This window comes from Clupea harengus, chromosome 2 (assembly GCF_900700415.2).
Source record: "Clupea harengus chromosome 2, Ch_v2.0.2, whole genome shotgun sequence".
Classification (NCBI taxonomy): Eukaryota; Metazoa; Chordata; class Actinopteri; order Clupeiformes; family Clupeidae; genus Clupea; species Clupea harengus.
The window spans coordinates 2,950,093-2,970,489 of NC_045153.1; the positions used below are offsets into that span (position 1 = coordinate 2,950,093).

General features: G+C 44.3%; 1 long non-coding RNA gene across 1 annotated transcript; it reads left to right on the plus strand.

The window, feature by feature from the left end:
• The first annotated feature begins 305 nt into the window (after window positions 1-305).
• On the plus strand, window positions 306-4,204 carry LOC116223551. The gene is made up of 3 exons (XR_004165140.2): window positions 306-372; window positions 465-644; window positions 781-4,204. It is a non-coding gene; the product is annotated as an uncharacterized LOC116223551 (long non-coding RNA).
• Window positions 4,205-20,397: the final 16,193 nt, after the last annotated feature.

Genomic DNA, 20,397 nt, shown 5'->3' on the forward strand with positions numbered 1-20,397 from the left:
CAGGCTTATTTTTACATTTTTAGAAGATGCAGAATTATTTGGACTGGCCATAGGTGAAGGTCTCACAAGTCACGACCAACAGTGTAAGTATGATACATTAATACATTTTAACATGGTTGTAAAAACATTTAGTTTACAGCTAATAGCTAACCTCCTCTTTTTACAGTGCATGGAGCTATAATCACGCAGCAATATGTTGGATCTACAACATCCAATTTATATTGTAAGTCTTCTCCCTACTTTAAAAACTAACTAAATAAGTTATGCTTAACATTCTAATACATGTGGTTTTACCAATATCAGATCCTATCGACGGTGCCGTGCCTACAGCCCATTTGTATAGTTATAACAGTGGACCCGATACAAACTCATGTAAGTACTACAATGGTCTGATACAAGATTGTAAGATTAATAGAGGCAATTTATATGTTATCTGTACTAACGTGCTTTCTGTTTACTATTAGCATTAACCGCGTTGGAAGATCTCACAGATGATGTGGGCGAACCTGGGTCCTACATGGACCAGCTATTGAGTGTTAAACAACCATCGCGTTTGTCCATGAAGAGACGGTCAGCGGAACCAGTCACCATTGAGCCCAGCAAGAAGGCTAACACACCCATTGTGTCTGACGAGCTGGTGCCGGGTGAGATGGTGTTGATATAACCGTTAGCATGTAACCAAATATGGCTAGCCATACTATTTGAATGGGGTTCCAGGTAAAAACGTGTGGGTGTTTAGAGGGGGTGTTAATTATATGCTTTTGTCAATGTTATTTTCAGAAATCCAACTACCTACGGTGGTTTGTGGGAGTAGCGACATCGTGGAATTGACAGACCAGCTGACGAGTATCTGCGCGTGGACAGACAATGAGATAACTAACTGGGATCAAGCGGACTTCAACTGGGACAGTGGCTCGCTCACAGCTGAAGCAGCAAGGGGCGAGAACGATCAGCAAAGACGTGACGGGTTGGTCAACAACGATTGTGACGGAGCAGTGGCTACGCCTGCAACAGGGACACACGTCAGCGTACTACAGACAACTACAAACGACAATTCTGGACTGATATCGCAACTAAACTCAAACAGCGGATCGCAACACCAACAGACACAGACCCCAGTGGCTGATCAGAGGTATGGGCAAGGCCTTATTCAAAATGGTGATGTGGTGGGTGCAGTAGGTGTAGCTAGTACAAGGCGTTTGGATAGACAGCTAGCATCACGTGTGAGGTATCTAATGCATGAAACACGTAGTATAAAGACAGATGTGAATGAGACAAAGGGGATAAAAGCTATAGTGGTAGGAATGCGTTGTGGTATGAGAGCGTTACATTCAACAGTGGCGACATTGGCTGGTGAATTCACAGGTTTTAACTCTGTAATGGTTAAGGAATTGCATAGTGTCAATGCTAAAGTGGATGCCCAGGGCTTAACGTTGAATAGGTTAGTCTCTGCTAACAGAGAAGTAAACAATCTTAGCACCGTAGACTAGGCTGCTCTGCATCAGTGTTTAAAAGCTTTGAAAACGACATTGAGATGTTGAGGTGGTGTCTGTTTGGCATTGTATTTGGTTTATGTATTTTTTTCCACAGCTTTTATGTAATGTTACAGTGTGTTTGGCTCTTTTTTTCCACAGGTAATGTGTAATATGGCAGTGTTTGGGTCTATGTTTTCCTCCACAGATTGTGTAATATTGTAGGGTGTTTGGCTCTATGTTTTTGTCCACAGGTGTTATGTAATATTGTATTGTGTTGGGTAGATGTTTTTTTCCACAGCTGTTATGTGTTATTGTATCGTGTTTGGCTATGTTTTCCCCCATATAATAGTTTGCACTGTTGCATATCTGTCCATATTTTCCCCCATTTAAACTGGGTAATAAGGGTTTATACTTTTTAAATATTCTGTCTGTTGTCTAGATTATTGGTTAAGTGCTATTAGTATCTTTATTGGTAGTCAATTGAGTGGGTCGTGACATAAATATGTTGTCCACCAACAAACGCAAGCGTAGTGATCCAAACCAGGGTAACATAATTACCCTGAGCGAAGATATCCGACAGCTGAATGTAATGCTTAACACATATTGGCCTGATAACCACACACACATCACAGCCCCGTATGATAGATATACAACGGATGATGAAAGTGCAGTGTATAATAATATTGTACACAGGGGCCTCAATGAACATAGTTCAGTTGATGGTCGTGCAGGTTCTGACGTTGGTAATAGCTTAGACAGGCATGAAGATATCCGGCAGCTGAATGTAATGCTTAACACATATTGGTCTGATAACAACACGAACCACGCAGACCCGTATGATACACAGACAGCGGCTGATGCAGGTTCAGTGAACAATAATGTTGTACCCAGGGCCCTCAATGAACATGGTTCAGGTGTTCTGCATGTTGGCTCTGGCGTTGTTGGTATGATACCCGTGACTGGCGATAGACAGTGTCTCAATCCTGTTTTAGTTGATAGGCGCAACAGACGGGATGTAGATATTGGTGTGCTAGGTGCTGGTGTTGTACTATCGACTAGTCATGATTGTTGTAGTGTTGTGGTGGATGTCGGCAGTGTTTTACAGAGGGGTTCTGGGGTGGCAAGACCTGTTACCCCTATTGTGTATAACAGGCAGAATCTGGATAGCGTAGCCATAGAGGCGTTGGTACGACATGGTGGTTATGTGGGTGACTATCGTATTGAGGGTCGTCCGCGTTTTAACAGTATGATGGTGCATAGATTAGTAAACTTTAGGGATGTTGTGGCTACAGATATGGCAGCGTATATGATGCATATACATGATGCATTGGATGATATTGTCGCTGTGTCAAGACTACTGGCCGGTAAATGGCATCCTTAATATCACATTGAGAGGGCCTAGTCTTACAGGTGATGTGAATGTCATGTTGACCCCAGTAAATGGCTATGGTTTAGACGATCTTATTGAGGCTATTGAGAAAGTGTTGCAGAGCAATACAGCCATCTCGACTCATCAATCTTTAGAGCTAACCTTAGCTATCGCCCGTAATAGACACGGTGGAGCCCGTCGAAAATTACGGGATCTGGCCCATGATGAGGTTATTAAGAAGAATAGGATGCACTTGTTCTCACCTCTTAATAGGTCAAATAATCTCTGCTTTGCCCTGTCTTTAGCAAATTATCTAAATCCACACACCACATCAGATAGTTTAGAGGCTATTGCAGTAGGTATGCAGAGACGTGTGGGGTTCACACCAGAACAGATGATATGCTTTAGTGATGTTGCTAAATTTGAGACAGCGTTCAACGTTAAAGTTGTTGTCTTTTACAGGGATAATGATGGCCAATTGATACATTATCAGGGTAATGACACACCGCCCGATAGAACAGCTCATTTTTACTTACATGACGGTCACTATCATGGGATTCTGAATCTGAAGGGCTTCAAGGGTGTAACTTATGTATGCAAGTTTTGTTACATGGGGTATGAAGATAGTACACACCATCGCTGTAAATACACATGCGATATCTGTCATGATCATGACTGGCACAGGATGCAAGGGGTAGCTATACATTGTACATTGTAGCCGGTATTGCAAATCTAATTATTGTTTTCAGAAGCACAAGCAAGCAGTGCCCCGGTGTCGTTCAGGTTTTTTAGCATCCCCTTGTGATATAACTAAATATTGCAAGGATTGTAGCAGACGTTATCGGGTGTGTGTGGAGAATCCTAAAGTACATACATGTGCTGAAGCAGTATGTCACCATTGTAGACAGCGTCTGACCCCTGATGGCAATCACAGCTGTTTCATACAACCTATCAAACAGCAGAAGGTGGATAATAAATACATTTTTTTTTCATCTAGAGACCCGCTTTGAAGGTGGTAAACACATGGCTAATTTTGCCTGCGCCATAACCGGTGACAGGTATGAGTTTACAGCTGAGATGATTGCGTACCCAGGCTTTTCAACCATTTTAGATGCTCCAAGTATATTGGACATACATTGATGGCACACAATGCCGCCGGGTTTGACAACATATTGCTGTTGGAACACTTCACCAACATGGGTGTCACCCCACAGGTGATAATGACGGGGTGTAGTCACCTATATGTATGACGCACGCTTTAAACAACAGTTCATAGACAGCTATTCAACCATTCCTATGCGACTGGCTAACACCCCCGCTGCCTTTAACCTGGCCACTAGCGCTAAGGGATATTTCCCACACCTCTTTAACACCAAGGACAACAATGAGCTATGTGGGGGCATATCCTGATAAGAAATACTATGGTTATGGGAACATGTCTGATCAGGATAGAGCAGTGTTTGATGTCTGGTACCGTGGTATCCATGATGACGTGTTTGATTTTCAAAAGGAGTTGTATGCGTATGGTAGACATGATGTGGTTTTGCTGCGTGAAGCATGTCTACTGACATAGACCCCTTTAATCAAATCACACTACCGTCGTGTTGTATGGCTGTTTATAAGACACACTTCCTACCCAGAGACACGTTGGCTCTGACGCATAACAATGCATACGTTAACCAGCATAAGGCGTTCTCCAATGTGTCAGTTGAATGGCTGGAATTTCTGAAAACTCAGCGAAATGTCCAGGTCAGTCATGCTCTAAGCGATGGCGATGTCTTTGGGAAATATTACCTAGATGGCTACTATGAGCAGGCTGGTGAGAGATTTTCTCTGGAATTTAATGGGTCCATGCACCACGGGCATGCCTGCCGTTACAAGGCTCGCCATATCCATCCCCTGTCAAAAGTGCCTTACAGCCTCCTAAGAAAACACTTTGATGACAAAGTATAAACATTGTCTTAGGGTTATGGTTTAAAGGTGGAAGTTGTGTGAGTGGCAGGTGGCCAAACTGAATGATGTCTCTGTTATGGAGTTTATGACTACATACATACACCCGGAGCGGTTGAAGCCGAGAGACCGTCTCTTTGGGGGTAGGACAAATGCTTACAAATTGTATCACAAAGCAGAAGCTGATGAAAGGATTTGTTTTGTGGACTTTACAAGTCTTTATCCATATTGTCAGGCTCGAAAAATCTACCCTATAGGGCACCCTCAGATCATTTTGAAAGATTTTGGACCGCTTGGAAAATTATTTTGGGTTAGTCAAAGCCACTGTCTACCCCCCAAAAGGGTCTGCTACATCCAGTCCTACCATATCGCAGTGGTGGCAAGTTAATGTTTCCTCTGTGTCGGACCTGTGTACAATTGGAGAATCAGCTTACACCGTGTGCGCATAGCAATGATGAAAGGGCTCTTTCAGGTTGTTGGGTCAGTCTTGAGCTGATGACAACTGTGTAACCCTTCTCAACAGCCTTCAAGATTGATGAGGTTTGGCACTTCCGCAAACATCTGACTCTCTGTTTTCAGACTATGTGAAAACATTTCTACAATTTAAACAAGAGTCCAGTGGGTATCCAGCCCATGTATCATCGGAGGTTGAGAAACAGGCCTATGTTGACAACTATTTTGAGAAGGAGGGGGTTAGGTTGAACCCCCAAAAGATATCTGTGAACCCCGCGATTAGCAAGATACCTTTAAATACTCTGTGGGGGAGGTTTTCTATGTGTGAGAATCTCCCCACCAAGGAAATTTGCAAAAACCCAGACCACTTTGCAAAGCATATATTTGACAAAGAGCATGAAATATGTCATTTTTCATTTGTCTCAGAGGATGTGGCTTTGTTGCAGTGGCGTTATCCTAATGGTGTTGGGGGACAGACCTCCAACATAAATGTATTCATTGGTGTGTTTACCACGGCTCACGCCCGTCTTGAATTGTATAATGTCATGGATAAGTTAGGTGATAGAGTGTTGTAATGTGACACCGACAGTGTGATATTTGTTTCAAAAGACGGTGACTGGGAACCACCACTAGGGCCGTATTTAGGCGATCTCACAGATGAGTTGGCTGTAGGGGATCATATTGTGGAGTTCTGTTCTGGCGGGCCGAAAACATATGGATACAGGACGGCCCTGGGGAAGACATGCATGAAGGCCAAGGGTGTCACCCTGAATGCTGACAATTCTAAACTCATCAGATTAGATACACTGATTGACCTGGTTGATCATCACGTGATCAATCGCAACAGCACGCACCACATCATAGCACACTCTGACAATATTGTGCGCAATAAGAGACACCTCACTCTAAAAAATAAAGTAGATGTTAAACGCTTCAGAGTTGTGTACAACAAACGGGTTTTATGTCCTGACTACTCAACAATACCATACGGATACTAATTGTTTGTAGGTATGTTAAAATGGCTATCTTTAATACTGGTTTGACTGTTGTTAATTTTGATTTTAGACTGCAACACCCTTTCTCATGTATGATCAGTGGCCCGTCCAACTCGGGGAAAACATATTTTGTAAAAATTTTGATAATGTATGCTGACCATGTGATTTGTAATAGATTAATAACATTGTATATATATATATGCTGGCAGCCTCTTTATGATGAACTGTTGAAAATAAGACCCATTAATTTCATAGAAGGCATACCTAAAGCGCTAGATGATCTGTTATTACCTGTGTCCAAAAACAATTAGCTGATTCCTGACGATGTTATGAAAGATGCCAGTAGTAATGGTCAGGTTGAAAAAGCATTTACACAATTTGTACACCACCGTAATCTCAGTGTGATGTATCTGGTGCAGAATCTGTTTTTTCAAGGTAAATCCAGCCGGACTATTAGTCTAAACACAAATTATCTAATATTGATCAAGAATGTACAGGATAACCATCAAGTGTCCGTCTTGGCTAGGCAAATGTACCCTGGTAATACACAATATTTTATGGAGTGTTTTAAAGATGCTACAGAGAAACCACATGGTTACCTCATGGTTGATTATAAAACTAAGACACCAGACTCATTTCGGCTCAGAACAGATTTGCTTTCATTGCATCCGGTGGAAAATGTATTTGGTGCGCCAGCAACAGCTGGATAGCTTAAAGCATAATGAAACACCAACCAATCTAAGACAGAGTGCCGAAAACGAGTTGGATACATCTATAAAAAATTGTTTGAGTAGGACCGACATGGAACAACATGAAAAAGCTAAACTGTATAGTGCCTTGTTGCAGAGATATTTGGCATTGGTTAAACAGGGGGCTCTCGAGACAACTACTTTGAAATTAAGTTTACCCCAAGACCCTGTAAACACGGGTCTCATTACACCGTTAACAGCCCCAGTTACAAATACTGGTTTGGATGATGATATTTTATAAAGTATACCATTGAGATGTAAAAAGAATGCCCAGCATATATTAGAGAAAATTCTTGACTCTCAAGATACAGCGTCTTGGAGTGAGTCGGGTGAGTTTGTTTTCAACAAGGTGGTTGTGCCTGGTACACATATAATTGATTTGGTAAAAAGTGCCACAGCGCCTCAAGATTAGATGTAGGCCTCGGGGGTGGGATGAATTTCTGAGTGCCATGGCCAGTTTAAATACACCAATGTCCTCATTTCCTAATAGGGAAGTTCAACAGTTGGTCGAATGTTTGAAAAGACCTGTAACACCCAATTATGTTACGCCTGCTAGAGTTTTAGCAAGAACAGAGCTTTTATCACCTGATGTAGATATTTCGAGGTGGTTGACGTTTTAATTATGTATTGATTGTGTGTACATGTATTGTATAATGAAAATAAAAAACCTTTGTGAAATAAATGTAAATACAGATATTATGTGCATTCTGTGTATAACAGTACATATACCAAATAACCCTGTTATGCATTTTGCCATGTTTATGTTCATTTTTCATCAATAAAAAGCCTTAAACTGTTGTTATTGTCTTTGTCTTTTTCATTGTTTAATTTGGTTAGAAAACTTTGCACCATCTTGTACATGTTGGATACAGCATAACATATTAGAACTACATTTACAGGGCTGTAGTTTTTTCACAAATGTTGAGACTATATTATCATTTCTTAACAAATCATGAGAATATTTTGACATCACATCTGCATAGTTTAAACCATTCAACATCTTAGAAGAAGACACAATGCTCACCACATGTGATGGCTGCATAGTCTTGCACTTGTCTGTTTGAAAATTGCAGAGTAGAACAGTTTGTTTTTAAAAATGTGTAGATAGATACGGGGAACAGTTGTGAGTTTGGTTTGTTACCAAAGCTGTCGAAAAAGCAAGCGGAGCCAGTAGGTGTTATGTATACAGCGAGCCAATGCTCACCAGACAGGTCTGAGCTATGGGTGTTGATTATAACCGACACCGGTAGCTGTTGTATTGGGTTGTGAGGTAGTTGATCGCATGCTAACACCCTAAGGAAATGGGTGTTTTTGGAAAACGTTGCCATAACCGCCGATAGCTGTAGGGTGTTCATGACCTCAGTAATAATCAATTAGGACCTGTCTACGATTTGACACCACTATTATACTATCAAATATGGCAAACTATTACATTTATAGTGCTGCGTAGCGGCTGCCTGAAACGTGTTTCTAATCTGATATTACCCGACTTAATTAATGGGATGTTGACCACACTCTTCGTCAGGTGAGAGATTGAAGGCGTATAGGGTATAGCCATGTAAAAAATCTTCACGATCTATCACCATGGCCCTATTTTTTAAATGTCTGCCTGTGGCTAAGGCCAACTGGTAAAATTCACGCACAGCAGCCCCCTGTAAATACTGGGGTTGTAAAGGCTTTGCTGGATGTTGCAAGCCATCCACATAGAGAGCCAGAAATTCTAAAATGGATTCTTATCATAGGCACCTGTAAATGCATCATTATCAACCATTGCTATTATGATAGATTTGGGCAGTGTCCCCATAAAGAGATTTTCTTGATTGGCAACCCTAGTACCAGTGGGTATTGAGAAATTCTTTAGACAGACCCTGTCAACCGGGTATTTAGCTGTTGCAGAGAGTAAGGCATGCGCGTGTCCCAGTCTTACGGCTGCTGATACAGATGCTTTTTTCACAAATAGTGACGCCGAAACATACTAATTTTATAGTCCACATCATCAGCCTTAATTCGACAGAATTCATCCTTTGCCCGGGTCAATCTGATTCTGATATCCACATTTTTCAACATCAGTTTTTCTTGAAAAAAGATATCACTGTGGATAGGCGTTAACAGTTCTACAACTCTACTGTTTGCTGTGAATGTGGCTCTCTTCTGCAGCCCACTGTTAGCTCCTACGGGGTCTGGTATGTCCATATGGCCGCCTATGTCTTTGTAAAACAAACCCACAGAGAACAGAGATTCCAGAGTCTGCCTGTCAATTCATGAGACATTCTATGATACAGCGATATGGATAGGTATTTGACTCCTGTGAGATCAGTCGATCACCCAATGAGACGTCAACCTGTGAGAAGATTGTGGCCCAAGGATAATTCACTAATCCCACCTTGGCGCCAGCATCAATATTCGAGCCATCCGGTTTTGTGATTTTGATCCTTGTATACAAAAGTGAGTTATTCAAATCTATATAGTCATCACCATTCCCGGCAATGAAAAAATTCCAGGGGCGATGTATCCGACAAAGCTGTTATAGGAGCTATCTCAACATAGGTAGTTTTTTCAATCGTTGTTTGTGTCATAGGTACTGTAAATAAATCTAGCTCAACACACTCTTCAGACAATACGTGTATTAGAGCCATAATCATAATATATTTTTAAACTTCTTTTTCACGCTCGCGCTTCTAAGTTGTGTACCAGGCGTCTTCCGTTTAGTCACTGAGCGTTTCTTAGGCTTGCCCCTATTTTTTATTGTTGTCGAGACACGCCTCACCCCTGGAGGTCTTTTCGACCTGGTACGACTCATCACCAGCATACCTGAACCATCCTGGGCTTGGTCTCCACGATGATTCACAACTCTAGATATGACATCATCGACAATATTTTTAGCAGCAGCTTTTAGATGTGGTTTAGCAATACCGATGCCTTTTCTCAATAGAGGCATAGCCATACGAAAAAGCCCCCTGAATAAACCCCCAAGACGCGCCCCATACATAGTGGTACCACCAGCAAACCCGGGCATAACGCCGCCGGCCTGGTTATGATAATAGGCTACATATCGCTGAGGGTCAGCGGATATGCTGAAGGGCTTCATTATTTTAAAAATGATGTGTTTGTTTCACAGGTCTAAAATGTAGTTTTACAACGACCTTGCCGTACTTAAAAGGCACGTTGTAATTCTGATCCGTCTTGACTTCAATGGCTATATCGCTGATATGTCTTTTAGAGACACGTACGTAGTGTGGTTTGTCGTAGTTAATAGTGATTGTATCTTTGTTTTTACCAATTATTTGTACACATCTTAGGAGGGGCACAAAATGATCGCCCACAATTTGGTACTCTATGATGTCAGTATATGCTGACATACACCCTCAGTATGCTGAGTTCATGACACTGAGGAGAGACATGCTGAGCTCATGACACTGAGGAGAGACATGCTGAGCTCATGACACTGAGGAGAGACATGCTGAGTTCATGACACTGAGGAGAGACATGCTGAGTTCATGACACTGAGGAGAGACATGCTGAGCTCATGACACTGAGGAGAGACATGCTGAGTCTCTCATGCCCTTACACCCTGACTGTCTATCTTCAAATCTATCTTTAGTTCTGATTTAAAATCTAAGTTCATGGGGGATAGTAAGGAGAGTGATCTGCTTTATTCAAATAATGGCCTCCACTGCAGCACATTCACAGCTGAATTGGGGCCCAAGGTGCTTTTTAGGTCGACACCTGTTTTGCCAAACATTACCAACAGATACTTCACACCCTATCAGTGTACAGCTGCCACATCCACAAACTATTGTTCCTTTCACAGTCTCACTCAACATTTGCCAGAAACATTATCATTGAAGATATCATACATTTATTGGAACATCAGCCTCTCCTCCAATCAACCTGTAACTGTCACCTTAACCGACCTGATCCCCCTGCCCTGGTGGACAAAGACAACACCTATGCTCTCTTCTCTCTCCCGCACTCTGAAGAGGTAAGGAGCGTGATCAGCCTTAGGGTAGGATCAAGGTACTTTTAGTTTAGTTTTGTGCCAAAAATGTACTGTTTCACACCCTATCAGTGTACAGCTGCCACATCCACAACATATAGTTCCTTACATTCTACCTCAGAATAAGACATACAACAAACGTTTTAGTCTAATTTTGCCAGAAACAGTAGCATTCAACATAACACACATTTATTGGAACTGAAATTATCTTCTTATTCCACTTAATTGTTGTTCATTCTCTGGCCTGGATCACTGCATGGACACACAGAGGCTCAGGGCCCAGAGGTCACAGGGGCCCAGAGGTCACAGGAGCCCAGAGGTCACAGGAGCCCAGAGGTCACAGGGGCCCAGAGGTCACAGGGGTCCTAGTAATCTGCACCAAACTGCTCCACTGCTCCAGGGTTGACCCTTGACCTGAGACCCAAACATTTTAGCAATACACAAATCAAGTCTCTGCAGGCTTTTGTCTTATAGACATAGAAATAACACCCTCAGAAAACTTCAATCGTCTACTTTTCAAATATATACAGTTCAAAACTGTAATATATATTATAACTATAATATATATTGCCAGGACTACCTTTGGTATGGCACACATAAATATAGGCTATATAGGGATAAAAAACAAAACACATTTATTTGTGCAGTCATATTGAACTGCCACAAGAGGGCCCTTGAACTCCAGTTACAACCTACATTCACTATCAAGACACACGTTGCCATGAATATCAAAAGTCACATGACAAATCTCTCAATACATTTAGCACAAGATGTTAAACAGGACAGTGTCATGTACTTACAATCCCATAATGTACAGATACAGCAAAGACAACCCTTTCATCCTTACTAACTAAGATGCAAAGATGAATACATTGCTTCAGTGATTGTCTTTGCTGATGGCAGACAGCCTGTAAAACTTGTTGTTATTTACACAATGCCTGGTTGCCTGGTAACCCTGTACCATTCAGAACTGTGATGGTGGCAGGATGTGCAGGTCTAAAGGGACTTCATCTGAGCCCAGTAAATGTGCCCACTTCATGCTGTTGAGTCCCATGGCACAGGTGTCAGTGTGGAGGAGGTGCTGTTGAGTCCCATGGCACAGGTGTCAGTGTGGAGGAGGTGCTGTTGAGTCCCATGGCACAGGTGTCAGTGTGGAGGAGGTGCTGTTGAGTCCCATGGCACAGGTGTCAGTGTGGAGGGAGGTGCTGTTGAGTCCCATGGCACAGGTGTCAGTGTGGAGGGAGGTGCTGTTGAGTCCCATGGCACAGGTGTCAGTGTGGAGGAGGTGCTGTTGAGTCCCATGGCACAGGTTTCAGTGTGGGGGAGGTGCTGTTGAGTCCCATGGCACAGGTGTCAGTGTGGAGGAGGTGCTGTTGAGTCCCATGGCACAGGTGTCAGTGTGGAGGAGGTGCTGTTGAGTCCCATGGCACAGGTGTCAGTGTGGAGGAGGTGCTGTTGAGTCTTATGGCACAGGTGTCAGTGTGGAGGAGGTGCTGTTGAGTCCCATGGCACAGGTGTCAGTGTGGAGGAGGTGCTGTTGAGTCCCATGGCACAGGTGTCAGTGTGGAGGAGGTGCTGTTGAGTCCCATGGCACAGGTGTCAGTGTGGGGGGAGGTGCTGAAAGGTCTCTCTGGTGGAGGAGAGAGTGGAGGAGGTTTGGCAGCAGGAGTCTCTCTCTATCCCTCTCTCTCTCTCTCTCTCTCTCTCTCTCTCCCCCCCCCCTCTCTCTCTTTCTCCCTCTCCCTCTCTGTCTCTCTCTGTCTCTCTATCTGTCCCTCTCCCTCTCTCTCTCTCTCTCCCTCTCCCCCTCTCTCTCTCTCACTCTCTATCTCTCTCTCTGGAGAGTGGAGGAGGTTTGACAGCAGGAGTCCCACACAGGTGAGTGCTGAGCCAATCAGACAGTCCCTCCACAGTCACCTGACACATCAGGATTACAAGCCTCACCCACATCTACAACAGCACATACAAACTATGAAAGTCACGTGACACATCAGAATAACAGTCTCAAGTTACAGGATTATTAATTCTCACAATGAATCCTAAACTCAGTAGCTGCTGTGTCGTGGGTGTTATTTAAAATGGCTGCACTGAGTAACTGACCTGAATGACTGAAAGATTAAATCCTTGTTTAATGGAGGGAGACATAAAGGCTATTACAGTATGACTCGATACACCCATGGTGGAATGTGACCTGTACAAACAGCAGGTATTAACCAATCAGAGGTAGATATATCAGCTCCTCCCAAACCAGCTCTACCTGTCTATTCTATTTTTAATTTCACTCGTACAGAAGAGGCGACTGAGTCAGGTAAGGGAAAACACATTTTAAATCTTTGAGCAGTAGTATGTTTACACATGTGAATTACTGAAAACACATTATTCAGAAGATGACATTATATAAACATTAAAATGTGAAAATAATTATCTGGACTAGAAATTATAAACAAAATAAGCATTCAAGATAAGATATCTGTTTCTGTAAAGGCACGCATACCCAGCAACTTCTCGTAGAAGCCTCCAGGCATGACACTTGAGTTTACAACAAAGCTGCGAATAACAACTTTGTACAATTGTTGATCGTTGTTGGCATGACAACAGCAGTGATTACAGAGGGAAGCCACACATAAGCCTGAGGCGTATCCTGAACCCGTGGTACAGGCAGGGGCTTGATTTCAGGGGGAAACATTTTGACAGGAGAGGGGGTGTTAATCACAGAGCTCAGTTTGAGTATCCTAGGAGAGGGGGTGTTAATCACAGAGCTCAGTTTGAGTATCCTAGGTCTGACAGGAGAGGGGATGTTAATCACAAAGCTCAGTTTGAGTATCCTAGGTCTGACAGAAGAGGGGGTGTTAATCACAGAGCTCAGTTTGAGTACACTAGGTCTGACAGGAGAGGGGGTGTTAATCACAGAGCTGAATTTGAGTATCCTAGGTCTGACAGGAGAGGGGGTGTTAATCACAGAGGTCAGATCATGTGGGCCATGAGCGAGTTAGAGGTGACACTCTGGCCTTAGAGACAAAACCAAAACGCCCCAACTCAATCACTGAGAACACAGAGCCACAGGGATAGAAATGGCACATTGAGGAACACACAGATACTAAACCCCACTCCTAATTATGAAGGCATATAGTACAGTAATAAGACATTAATATATATGAATCATAAGACTTCTAATTCTAAGAAACATAAGGGCATATGAGTAGAATAATAAGACATTAATATATATATGAATCATGAGACTTTAGTTCTGACTGGAATCTCTCTCCACTCTCATGAACTAGTTTCCCTCGCCTCAGTTACCTCCCATCCTGAGCGTCAGTGCCTCTGATCGTGTTGCTATGACAACCATCATTTACACCTGAGTATTCATCAGCTCATCCCCTTGATCCTACAGCCAGAACTCCACCTCTCTGTCCTCGTGACACCTCCTGATATCACTTCAGATAGTAGTGTGTGTGCAGGGGCAGTGTGTTCTGGACAGACTGCATTCCTTGTCGCAGTCGAATGAAGGTGAGTCCCTTCACAGTCCTGTGACACATCAGAATTACAGTCTCAAGTCACAGGAATATCAACTCTCTCAATTCTCATGAATCTTAAACTCAGTATCTGCTGTGTTGTGGGTGTTCTTTTAAATGGCTGCACTGAGTAACTGACCTGAATGACTGAAAGATTAAATCCTTGTTTAATGGAGGGAGACATAAAGGCTATTACAATATGACTCGATACACCCATGGTGGAATGTGACCTGTACAAACAGCAGGTATTAACCAATCAGAGGGAGACATATCAGCTCCTCCCAAACCAGCTCTACCTGTCTGTTCTGTTTTAGCTTTCACTCGTACAGAAGAGGCGACCGAGTCAGGTAAGGAAAAACACATTTTAAATCTTTGAGCAGTTTTATGTTTACACATGTGAACAATTGAAAATGCATTATTCAGAAGATGACATGATATAAACATTAAAATGTGAAAATACTAATTTTGAACAACACAGATTTTATTCTCAGTGTTGAAGAAAAGAGATTGTTTTTAGTGAACTGAGCTGAATTTGTGTGTGGTACTTTAATAAATGCTTGTGTGTATTTGACTCGATTCCACATCTCGACAAGTCCCCTCAGTGAGGACAATAGCAGCTTTTTATCTTTCTCTCTGACTGTGACAGGAAAAGACTACAAGTCAGTAATCATTACCCAGTTAAAGGAGCGTGCATGCAGGCTTCTCCGAGTCCTCTCTGAACAAGAGCTCATGAACCTATCACAGCAGCTCAAAGCATATACAATATAATTTGTGTGTGTATGTGTGTGTTTGATTTGATATATATTATGTGTGTGTGTATCTGAAGGGTAAAAAGCATTTGTCACACTATTTTAATCTATGCAGCAGAAGCAACTAAGGCAGATAAGTGAAAAACACCAATTAACTTTCAAATTAAGATTTCCTTTCAAAGCACTTAAACCACAAAAGTGACTTCATGTAATCATGTTATTTTCATTTTATTCCTCAGTTATCTTAGATATCCGACATACTACTCTTTGTTTGGGATTGTTTTGTGTAGAGTTTAGTTGTCTGCCAATTTGAAGTTTGAAGTGTAATCCAATCAAGTTAGTGGTTATTGTGTTGAAGAACAGAGGCATTGTTAATAACACTGAACCGATCTCTGCTGGTCTTACAGACACCTAGAAAGGGTTAAATACCTCAGAGGAAGTGACTCCAGGAAAAACATAACATGGACTGACTGTCTTCACAGGAGGGAAATAAAATGGCTGCTCCTACATACAATCCATATCTGGGTGAGAAATATATTTAGTATTTTCTTCAAAAACAATAACATAAAGAATTAATTGCAAATATTCATTTTGCTGATGACATGCTTGTACTTGACTTCCTGACAGGTGATGACACTCTTCATCTGTCAGAGTTGAGGATTGTGCTGCTGGGCTACAGAAGAGCTGGGAAGAGTTCATCAGGAAACACCATCCTGGGCAGAGAGGAGGTTGATACTGTAGGGAGAACAGCTCAGTGTGTGAAGAGACAGGGACAAGTAGCAGGGAGGCAGGTCACTGTGGTGGAGGCTTCAGGATGGTGGAGGAATCATCAGTTAGAGGAAACTCCTGAACTGGCCAAAATTGAGATTGAGCTCAGAGTGTCTCTGTGTCCTCCTGGACCCCACGCTCTGCTGCTGGTCATACGTGTGGACAGTCAATTCACAGAGACACACAGAAGATCAGTGCAGGAACACCTGGAGCTTCTCAGTGAGAGAGTGTGGAGTCACACTATAGTGCTGTTCACCTGTGGAGACTTGCTTGGAGACAAACCCATTAAGCAGCACATTGAGAGTGAAGGAGAGAGTCTGCAGTGGCTGGTAGAGAAATGTGGGAACAGATATCATGTCCTCAACAATCTGAAGAAAGAAGATCACATGCAGGTTACACAGCTGATGGAGAAGATAGAAGAGATGGTGGCAGGAAACAGAGGAAACCATTATGAGATTGGTGAGTACTGACTTAACTCAGTAAACTTGTTTGTGTAAACAGTGTGGTGCAACATGATCTTCTACCACCCCTGAGGGGCTCATTCAGCTCTATATGAAACCCCAGTGTGGGGCAACATGATCTTCTACCCCTGAGGGGCTCATTCAGCTCTATATGAAACCGAACCACATAATCATATGTATAATTCATGCTTATTCATGTCTAACTTCTGATTATTTCTTCTCCCTGTCAGTGATTAAAGACGCCCTCTCTCACCGCTGGTCTCCCAGTTGCTCTGCAAACAGCTCCTTCAGATCACAGACAGGACCAGAGGAACGACTGACACCTCATTTAAAGAAAGCAAGCAGCTTTAATGTTCTTCCACCAAACAGTAAGTAAACAGTTCAGAAGTGGTTCATCCAAGGAAAGTAAACAGGTCATTTGTAAACAGATATTTGGGGGGGTGGATTATTTATTTGACTTATTCTGATGTGGCTGGACAGATTACATGGTATGGTACCTGTGTACTGATATTTGTGTTTGTCAGTTAGTTTTATGTTGTGTCTTGTTTGAACATTTGTGTGGGTTTTGTAGTTATTTAAAGAGCACCTAATAACATGATGCTGAGACCAACAATCAATAGTAAAGTCCAGACAGACTGTTATTGGACCTGTATGTTAAAGGGAATGGGAAATGCAGTTTCTGGATGTTTTTTTGATATTCTGTCTCTCACTGTTTAAAATAGACCTACCATTACAATTATAGATCACACATTTCTTTGGCAAGTGGCCAAACTTGCAAAATCGGCAGGGGTTCAAATACTTATTTTCCCCACTGTATATACTATCTACTGTTGACATGAAACAGACTAAATCACAAAATCACACATATAACAAACACTCACTTTCTGAACGATCGTGAATGTCTTTCTCTAATGTTGAATTGTCCAACGCAAATCCCGATGGTGATGCTCACCTCCAACTTCTCTTGACCAACAAAACTGGACAGAGGTGGGTCGGATTTATATAGTAATGATGAGGTGAACCTTGAAACCGGCTTGGGGGGCTAGAAACTGTCAGCAGGTTTCCTTGTACATGTGCCCCCACGGAACTCTGGGAATACCCGATTGGGTGACCTCTCTGTGGCCCCCAATCTCGTGAGTGGCCTGCACAACGGGGTGCACAGCTGGATGCTGCTGATAGTGGCAGCTTTCTGAACAGCCGCCCCAACTTTGTGACGTATCTTGTGGGAGTGATGGGAGTCTAATGGCAACGGGCCACGTGTAAATCCAGTCCTTGCCCTGGATCTGTGCTGTCCGTATGCTGATGAGGTATGGTTCGAAGCATCCACACCTGTGGAAATAAAATGCGACCGGGAAAGCTGCAATCTGAAGGTTGGAAGGTCAGCCATTCTAGGGATGACTGGGCTGCTGTGACGTGTCCGACACTCAAGACAACCGTGTTGGTGCTTCCTGATGGCCTCTCTCCCCCTCAAGATCCAGAACCGTCGCCTGGATGCATGAGCCGACTATCACCATCCTGGATGATGAGCTTGGTGATGGGGTGATGAGGGTCCAGCACTATGGGATGCAAGGTGTCTTCCTCCAGGGCCTCACACCTGCGGAGCCGCCCCCCACATGGATCAGCTGGACCTTTGTGTCGAACTCAGGAGCCAATGTGAGCAGTCTGCTGGCTGCAGTGACAGGTTTCCCTGTAGAAAGAAAAATAAATGAATCCGGGAAGCAGTCGCTCTGAACTGTCCTGAGGAGAGCAATATCAGCCTGTCTGAAATCTCTGCCGTGGGGTCTGTGGGCGTGGCCGCCCATGACCTGCTTTGAAAGAGGTCTCCAGCAGCTCGTGGTAGCTGCTGAAACCTCCGGGATCGGGAAGAGGCTGATCAGTGGTCACAGAAAGGTGTCCACAGAAGGGTGATTTCCGCAGGTCAACAGGCTCGGGGAGGGATGACACGTCTCGCCCTGCTGGCCGTGATGACTCCTTTCTCTCATTGCTACGTGCCTCTGCGCGGACCGGATCCTGACACAGCAGTTTCCCAAGCAGGTGGCCCAGTACAGAACGTCGGAGTGCTTGCAGAGGCAGGCGATCTAACCCCACTCTGACAATCTTTTCCTCCAGAGTCCTGACAGCGGCTGTGTCCTGCTTTGACCGTGTGATGAACTTCTCAATCCGGGAGGGCAGGACATCCATCTGCCAGGGCTTGGTCACCTGATGGCGAAGCTCAGTGGAAGGAGTCTGAGTGCCAGAGAGTAGACACTGAGGGGTGGAGGACTGATGCATTGGAACCGTGGCAGGGCCCTGCAGTGTCCAACCGAGGCGTGTATTCAGTGCAGCCGGTCCATCTGGTGGGCCAAGGTGCACTCGCTCAACTGGGGTGAGGAGATGAGGGTAGTCAGAGCCGATGAGGAGCAGTGGTGGGCCTGACTGAATGACTGCAGAGGCAGACATCTGAGATGACGAAAGGTCTTTTGCAGGGCTTTGACTGGGTGTTGAGGTCAAAGCTTTGTCTATCCGGAACCGCTTCTGAGGGTGACTGGCTGATGCCACAGAAAAGGAGACTGACCTCCCTGGCACAGCCCTGATGTCCTGACGGATGGTTCTGAGACACAGCTCCTGAGCAGCCCTGTGAAGTAGGATTGTGCGCTCTGATCCGTTATCCAGGATGGCGTACGTCTCCATCTTCATGTTGCCATTGTACAGGCACACATTCACCATCTTCAGCAGCACACAACTACCCCTCCTGGCAGGATCGAGGTAGTACGTTACTGGATGACTGGCTGCGGGGGCTTGCTTCTCCGGTCTGGCGTTCACCTCGTGCAGCACTTCCAGATGTGTCCAGTTGCATTTCTGGCATCTGGCCTTCAGGTAGCACTGCGCTGCTTGGTGATCCCTTCCACACCTCCAGCACCGTTTCCCATTCTTTATCCAGCTCACCTTCTGATCCTTGGTCAGCTACTTGAAGGCTGTGCACTGGTTGAAGTAGTGCTGGATGTTGTCACAGAATGGGCAGTACTTATTGGGCTGCTCTGTATTCCGTGGTGGGGACTGAGCTGGCTTGATTGCCTTAACAGGGGGGTCACATCCAAGCAGGACAGTGGTGGAACGTGTCGCTGGGCTTTTCTTTGCCCTGCCTCTCTGGCGGCCTGGTCGCTCCTCCAGCGTTGCTCTGGAGTGAGTGAATGGCTCCTCATCCTGCTGGACGTGGACCTCCTTCTCCAGCCACTCAGCAAAGTCCAGCAGTGTGGGGATTGGTGTCCGCATGGGGTTAATGAAGCAATTGAACTGTGTGCGCAGGTCATGTGGCAGCTTCGACATCAGTCGTGACACATGTGACCCACACTCCAGTTCTGTTCTCCCTTCTTTCCCCAGCTGGTCCAACATCCCCACAAGGGCCCTCACCCTTTAGTGCAAAGAGGCGGAACCCCCTGCTGTCACCACTCTTGACTGGAGGTTCAGCGAGGACTTCATTGATTCGCTGCAGGGCCAGCCTGTGTGGCAGGCCATACAGCTCTGTGAGGGATGCCATGGTGTTGGTGTATGGGTACCGGCTGTTGCTGTAGGAGTCTGCTATCAGCAGAGCATCTTCCAGCTTCAGGTGGTCGACCAGGATCTGGTACTTGAACCGCTCAGTCGCATCCGCCAGCAGGATGTTCTCCAATGCCAGCTTCAGGCGGGCAAACTGGCCAGGGTATTCAGCTGTGAAGCACGGATTTGTGAGGCTTCGGTCCACGGTAGGTGTTCTCTCATCGGGGAGGAGTAGGTGGCCCATCATAGGGACCCTGCCTCAGTGGCCACAAACCTGCAACCGGGTAAGCGGATGGGTCGTGAAGACGAGCAGATGATGTGCGAGGAGGAGTAAATGGCACCATGTACTCCGGCGGAGTGTGTGTGCCGGACTCTCCCTTGTGTGTGTATTTCCTGTAGG